A 7,859-nucleotide genomic window follows, 5' to 3' on the forward strand; every position below is an offset into this window, starting at 1 on the left:
TTCGGTGGGTCGGTGTGGACTTGTTAGGCCGAAGGGCCTGTTTCCACACTGTAATGTAATCTAATAAATGTATAGGAAGTAATCCAAAAGTAGTTTATTCAATTGATATCTGGAATGAATGGGTTATCTTAAGAGGATAGGTTAAAACAGTGGCATGTTTTCACTGGAGTTTAGAAGGAGTAGGGATGACTTAATTGATGTGTATAATATTCTCAATCTCACTGACAATCTCTGGACAAGATGGATGTGGTAAGAATGTTTTCCCTTGTGGGTCAGTTTAGAACTAGAGGGCACTTTTAAAATGTGAATCGTCTTTTTCTGGGTTATAGGAATATAAATGGATCTTTTTCTCAATGGCAGGCAGTGACTAATACAGAAGGGATTCAGACTAGGATCCAAACTAGGATCCCAGCTATTCACAATACATATTAATGATTTAAATAAGGGACCTAAATGTAATATCTCCAAATCTGCAGATGACACAAAGCTGGGTGGGAGGGTGAGCTGTGAGGAGGATGCAGAGATGCTTCAGTGTGATTTGAACAAGCTGAGTAAGTGGCCAAATCAAGTACATGTATAATGTGGATAAACATGAGGTTATCGACTTTGGGAGCAAAAATAGGAAAGTGAGTTAGTATCTGTATTGCTAGGAATTGAGAGAAGGGATGGTGCAATGAAACCTGGGTGGTCTCATACAGCAGACATGGAAGAAAAGAGTGCAGATGCAGCAAGTGGTCAAAAAGGCAATGTGCATCTCTTGCTGCAATTATACATGGCCAGGATGAGACCATGCCTAGACTACTGTTTGCAGTTTTAATCTCTGTATCTGAGCAAAGGTTTACCAGACTGATTTGTGGGTTAGCAGGACTGACATACGAAAAAATTTTGAATTGTTTAGGGTTGTATATGCCTGTGGTCAGGAGAATTAAAGGTTAGTGGGATGGGGGGGTGGGGGCACATTGACTTAGATCGCTAATTGGAGGAACAATGCCTTAACTTCTGCTTGTAATCTACATTGAGTTCTCCAATTTCAAATACCCTTCTCAACGATTCCCGCATTCCTTTGCAGCCCCGCCTCCTTCCTTCCATTCCTTTGACTGACCCTTCCTTTCAGCTATCAAGTGGATTCATTCCTCCCATTGACCAGTCAGATTGTACCCGCCACCTGTGTACCTGCATCATTACCTCACCACTCCACCTCTCTCCCCACCCAAAACCCTCTCCCCGCCTCTTTATTTGCAGCTTCCCCCTACCCCCCCCACCTCCATTCCTGATGAAGGGTTATACCCAAAACATTGACTTCTCCACCTCCTGATGCTGCCTGGCTTTCTGTGCTCTTCCAGGCTCCTGCTTGTCTACTTTGGATTCCAGCATTTGCAGTTCTTTTGTCTCTAACTAAATTTAAACCACATTATCAGATACTCTTTGATGTTGGAATAGTCAGCAGCTCTCATCTGCTTACTTGCTGGAGAGAATGCCTGCTTGAGAAACTGTGCTTCAGAATTGTTGACAAACCGAATGGTAGAGTCTCCCTCTGCTTTACGATGTCCACTTTTTCTTTTGGATCACGATTTTCCGCTTGTTGTTCCTGCATCACTCAGTGAAGGTCTAACTTTTGCATAGTTGTACCCCTGCTAGCAGGGTTTCACAGAACAAGCTCAATGTCCTGTGATGGCTTGACTATAAATTTTGCATTGTTGCATGGTCTAACTTTGCTTCGACTGGTTGATGTAGTTGCATAACAAGCATCTGGAGTTACCAATCCAGACCTTCGATTATAGAACATTATAGCGCAGTTCAGGCCCTTTGACCCTCGATGTTGCGCCAACCTGTGAAACCAATCTGAAGGCCATCTAACCTACACTATTCCATTCTCATCCACATGCCTATCCAATGACTATTTAAATACCCTTAAAGTTGGCGAGTCTACTACTATTGCAGGAAGTGTGTTCCACGCCTCTACTACTATTTGAGTAAAGAAACTGCCTCTGATATGTATCACCACTCAATTTAAAGCTATGCCCCCTCATGCTAGCCATCGCCATTCGAAGAAAGGATTATGATGGGCACCTGTCCATTGGTTATTCCTATTCTCCTGATGGGAATAACTGACAACTCCTGACATAACTACAGTTTTGGATTATGCTCAATGTAATTTCACTGTATGCCATTGATTGCAAGGAGATGAGTTTGTTATAGTTGAATAGCTGGCACTGTGTGCAAACTGCAAGATGCAAGTGCGAGGGCAAAGGGCCTTTGGAACATCTCACCACAGAGAGCTGTGGGGGCAGAGTCCTTCGGCCTATTTCAGGCAGACAGTGATAGATTCTTGATCACTGCAGGAATCAAGGTTACCGGGAAAGGGCAGAAACTGGTCATGAGGAATGTCGAATCAGCCATGATCCTACTGAATGGCACAGCAGGCTCAAGTGGTGAATTTCCTACTGTTCTGACTTCTTCTGACCTTAAGTGAGGCTGTAAATATTGGGAGCGAGTTATCCTCGGCAGACTGGTGGTAGCTATGTGAGGTGAATTCACGAGTCTTTGAGGCTAGTGGTTCATTTCTAAGGATGTGTCATGCCGAGATCCATTCACCAACTTTGACTCCTTGGGGTAATTGAACTTTTCGTGGCACTGTGTTTCAGCTCGTCTGAGCAAGACAACTGGTGTTGAATGCGATGTACAACTGCTCCTACTGCATTTACGTATGTCTGGAGCATTTTCAGTCCCCAAGGGAAGAGAATCACCTTCCTCAAGCCCAATTCCTGTACCAAGGCTACTGTACTGGAAAACCTCAAAGCATACTGTCAGATTCTGCTGCTCCCACCTCTTGTTTCTGAAACCCTTCAGCAGCCACTTCCAGTACCTGTTGCAGCCAGAACATAACTCTCTAAGAGGATATCTCCACAGTTGGACTGCTGAGTGTTTCCAGCATTTTCTATTTCTATGCAATCTTTTTCTTCATCCTCTTACACCACAGATTTGAAAAAAAAATGCTTGTCATTATCTATGGCCATTCGAAAGTAAGGAGGAGAAATCTCACTGATGTGGAAAGTTAATTAGCTGTTATTCCAATATATCCTTTATAAATCCAAATGGACTTTGCATTTGTAATGTTTTTGTTGGCTTTCCAACAGTTACAAAAATTAGCATGTGTTTTCTTCTGGTTACCTATGAGTCAACATAAAAATATTTGTGTTCAGAGTTATATTTGAATCTGCCCATAAAACAAAAATTCCAAATGTATTGTACAGTTTGTACACTATTTAGAGTCCTTTACCTTTCCAGACTATAAGGTGATATGTGCAGAAAACCTTGTTCCAATACACACACAGACTCTCAAGTTACACTCTCTCACCTGTTGGCTCCTAAACAACATGCTCCATTGTTGTACTTCACAAACTGAGTTTCAAACAGGTTTCAGTAGGGACACTTGATAGTCATTTGAGAAGCCAAGAGGATGGTGTGATATTTAACAACCCTGGGCTTTATCATGGTGTGAGCAAACCCTTGGCAACATATCACTTCATAACAGCGAGAGCTAAAACCTTTAGCTATTTTGAAGGTTTAATAAAACATCTAGAAACTATACAGTAAATTACACATAGTATATATGTTATTGCACATTGACATGACAATAGGAAAAAAAAGTCTAGCGTTAATTTGGTTAGTGTTAGTATGGATTTCTAAAGTGTAATCAGATAGCTAGATACTTGTCTTGGTTCACTGAACACACATTTAAAATGAATCTTGTCAAGTGACTGACTTTTAATAGACCCAGTGACAGATTAATTAATGGGTTCTTGGTAAGCTCTAAATCTAATGCAACTTAGATCATTGTGTATATTCCTTCTACAAATGTAGCAGACTCTATCCACACCACTTACTTACCATTTTATTTAGAAGATTTAATCTTGAGAAAGCAATATCAGAAATACTGGTAAACCCATGTGCCGTGTGAACAGTAATGCATTTATTTTGTTAATTGTTTTTAAAAGGCGTGCTCCTGTAAAAATTATATATCTTAGGGATTAGTTTAACACCAGTACAAATTCAGGCATGTCTAACCTGATAGACTGAGGACTGAGTCAGCTGTCTCATGTTGTGCAACTAGGATGGGCAAGGGGTTATTTGCTGGTGACCAGTCTTGGTTGTCAGGACTTATGGTTGGTCACCAGATGAGGATACCATCTATCTCAGCAGCGATGCCTCTGACAGTCAAATAGTTGCCTTCAAGGCTCACACATGACTAATGACTCTGGCTGCATATGATTCAGGAGGATGGCCCAACATTTGCGAAATCGCAAGCCAGCAAGGTTTGGTGCTTCCAGGAGAGGAGACTGAAAACAAAGAAGGGGAACCAATACTGGCCAGGAAATAAAAGGCTGATAAATATTAAAACAATTTACTTGAGGCAAAAACCAGTTTTCTGCTCACATAACTGGGGCGGTGTGGAAGCAACTATTTTTATGTCCTTAAATGTATTAAAGGTAAATTTGGAATGTGAAATGGAGAAATAATTAGAGATGGAAATTTAATCTAGAATATTGGATGTTCACTATGCACAAATCTATAAACATTATTTCCAGTAATCAAAAACACCGCTGTTGACTATGTTAACATCACTTTTGAGGCCCTATTGTACTTTTTTTTCCAAAAAAAAGACAGGTTAAGCTGACACAAAAATGAGTGAAAGCGTTATAAATTCACAGATTCATACATCCGGTCCATACTGTCTCTCATCGACATAACTGCCACTAAAGGCGCGCTCATCCCCAATTTCCTGCACTTGCCCCATATCATTAGCTTAAGAAAGTCCTTAAATTTTCAATACCTGACAGTATTGCACGGTTGCGTGTTGAATCAGTTATTTAATGGCAGCTCCAACGGGAGCAAAAAGTTCCTGAGTGCTGGTCTGTTCCAAACTTCTGACTGACAGCTCACAAATGCGCTGGATTTTCCGTTCTCCTCCAGTAGAAACCCTGGGAGTGCACTTAAGGGGTGGTGCCTCACCCTACCCCCGCTGAACTCCCTTTATTTTGTAATTTCAAGGCCAAGTCTTTGCCAATACTTCACAGAGCAGTCTAGCCTTACATCAGACCACCTGGCAAGTCGTCCGAATCTGTGAAACCTAACTGAGGCTGACAGTAACGTGCACCAACTCACCCAGTCACAAGCGACTTCAGCTCAAACGCGAGTCTCAGAAGGCAGCCGACCGTCCCTTGAGTCGAGAAGAAAATGTGCAAAAATAATCTGGTCAGGGAGCGAAAAGCAAGTATTGGCTGGGTCTAACACTCCTCTTGCATTAATGTGCACTGTCTGGCAATCTGTCATCGTCCACATGCAATCAAGCGGAGAACTGCACACACGCTACAAGGGACTCAGAGGAGAAGCAGGGGAAATTCTTCCACGGACTGACAACGGCAATGTCCTAAAACACACCAAATCATTCTTGGTCAGGGGCATTATTTCAGAATTAGGGCACTTTTGACAGTTAAATTCTTACAGCGCGGAAACTTACAAAAAGTGCCACGTGTTTACTGTGGTGCTACCAAAAGAAGGGACCCCTTCACAAACTTTACCTTCAAAAGGCAGCGCAGCATTCCTTCTGTGACTAACTACTAACAGCTGAAAGACCACCACTTTCTTCCTGTTGAGTCCTGGGGTTTACTGAGCCTTCACTCTCAGGCTGAGCTCCGCTCGCTCGCTCTATGATCAACTTGCCCGCCGACACGCCAACTACTGAAAACATTCCCCAACAACGCGGCTGCCAGCGCCTTGTACGAAGGCGTCGGGAGAACAGACTGGGAGAGAAAGGAAACCCACCAAACCCAGATGGATACCAGCATTATCAACTTCCTCTGAGCTCCAACACAGTGAACTTTGCGCCACTCCCTATGAGCCACATAAACATGGAGAGAGAGAGAGAGAGAGACCCTTCTAACCCACATCCAACCGGGGACGATTACAAAACATATCGCAAAGCATTTGGAAAAAGAGTTGTTGTGCCGCCTGAAGCAGAGAATTCATATTTCTCTCATTAACAACGGAAGAAATCGCCACACAGAGCCTTTTGATTAATTCCTTTAACCTGCCGTCCATTCAGTCTGGAAGATAAAGCTAACTCAGTCTACCTGGTGCGCCTTTTACACTGAAAAGGGTCCTTTTGTAAAATAAAAGCTTCAAATTGTAACTTTACTGGAGATTTGTATATTACACAAAAAAATATAAAATTGAATCGGTTCATCAGCATTAATACACATAATCCCTGATTTTAACCGTGTGATCATTACGCTTAAATCGCAAACACTTCTGTGACACAGCACTGAGTCAGTGACCACAAATACTAGAAAAGCAGTCAGGCACATACCACAGTAAAAGCCAAATTCTTTCGCTGGCTTCAAAGGGTTTCTCAGAATAACGACCCAGACTCCAGGCCTGGTGCGAATTACCTCATTCCTTAAATAATGCGCCTCTTATCCTTATCTACTCCTGGAGGCTGGCTGTTAAGACCCACAAACCGTTTATGAGATACTACAGAGACAAAGACTGCAGAAACTAAAGTAAACTTCCTTCTGTTACTGACAGCTTTTCCCGACACACACACACACAAAGACTGAATGAATGTCTATCCAGGACCCTCTGTAATCATCTTACTTCACAATTAAGTGATGTCAGCAAGTCTGTAGCATTGTGCCAGAATAATTTAACATGTCTCCACAGATGCTGAGGAGGTCATTAACATATGAATTCTTACAACTAGTTTCCTAAACAGGCGTTCTCTCTATCTCCCTCGGCATCTCCCGAAGTGTAGAGAGCTAATGTTGTACTTGTATGTAAAATGTTGACTACAAGGTCGAAGTGTACTGTATGGGTAATCAGAGGTGTTAATAGCTAATATATTATGTGGATACCAATTCAATTGTACAATATAATGGAAACCAAGCCTTTCATTAGGGGTTTAAAGTACAAATCATTATGATTTCTTTCTTGTAATGCAATGGGACTGCCCCAGGCAGGAATTCCCTCTTTATAAAAGCACTTGTGTGATTTTAATAGAAAGGGTGCTGCACATTCATTGTAGGCTCCAGGAGGCATCACTTTTTGTGATACAGATCCAGCAATGCTGCAACATGAGACCACCACTACTCTAGCTCATATATCGAATGCCAGTACTCCTATTGTACATGGAAAAATCAAGGATTCCCAGTTGTTAAACATTTTTTTTAAAAATACAGGTGAGTCATTGCACCCAACAAAGTATGATGTTATGCTTTGCTCAGGTCAACAGCATTTGATCTTTTCTTTTAAACACAAGTGCAGCTGACCTTGGAGAATGATGTATTTTGCTGGTGACCACACTATTCGAAGCATAAGCATGTATTAGGTGCCACCAAGTGGTCTGTTGGCAAGGGTCTGTTGTTAGCAGCTCAGTGCCAAACATCTGACTTCAAACTCAGGATCTGTGTTTGACGGTGAGATTAGTAAAGAATAAACCACTCTTTTGCTCACATGGGGACTAGCGAGAGGTTACAACTCAACTATCGTACTAGTAAATCCAGGCACTTTTACAAGATGGAAAGCAAGACAATTGGGACAGCACAGTTTCGCCAGGTTGATACCAGAGCCTAAAGGGTTAAATATCAAGAGTAGGTTGTATAGGTTGTGGTTTACATTGCCTCAGAAGTAGAAGATTGAGAGGTAATATAATCACGATGGTGACAATGATTTGTTAGGGTGTAAGCAGTTGGGAGGTCATGTTGCGGCTGTACAGGAGATTGGTTAGGCCACTGTTGGAATATTGCGTGCAATTCTGGTCTCCTTCCTATCGGAAAGATGTTGTGAAACTTGAAAGGGTT

The 7,859-nt window shown here is 42.0% G+C and overlaps 1 protein-coding gene across 7 annotated transcripts in view; it reads right to left on the minus strand.

The window, feature by feature from the left end:
- prickle1b (prickle homolog 1b) overlaps positions 1-7,859 on the minus strand; it is a 147,926-nt gene that overhangs the window by 39,305 nt on the left and 100,762 nt on the right. Inside the window, exons 1-2 of one of the 7 annotated variants that reach the window (XM_043709075.1) lie at positions 6,371-6,386; positions 4,835-5,431 (exon numbers count right to left, since the gene is read on the minus strand). The exons of 2 other annotated variants lie outside the window; for them this stretch is intronic. The gene's annotated coding sequence lies outside the window, so the exon portion shown is untranslated. 4 more of the 7 variants (XM_043709074.1, XM_043709079.1, XM_043709078.1 and 1 more) reach the window with 4 other exon arrangements.

The sequence above is a fragment of the Chiloscyllium plagiosum genome, chromosome 19 (genome assembly GCF_004010195.1).
Source record: "Chiloscyllium plagiosum isolate BGI_BamShark_2017 chromosome 19, ASM401019v2, whole genome shotgun sequence".
Lineage (NCBI taxonomy): Eukaryota > Metazoa > Chordata > Chondrichthyes > Orectolobiformes > Hemiscylliidae > Chiloscyllium > Chiloscyllium plagiosum.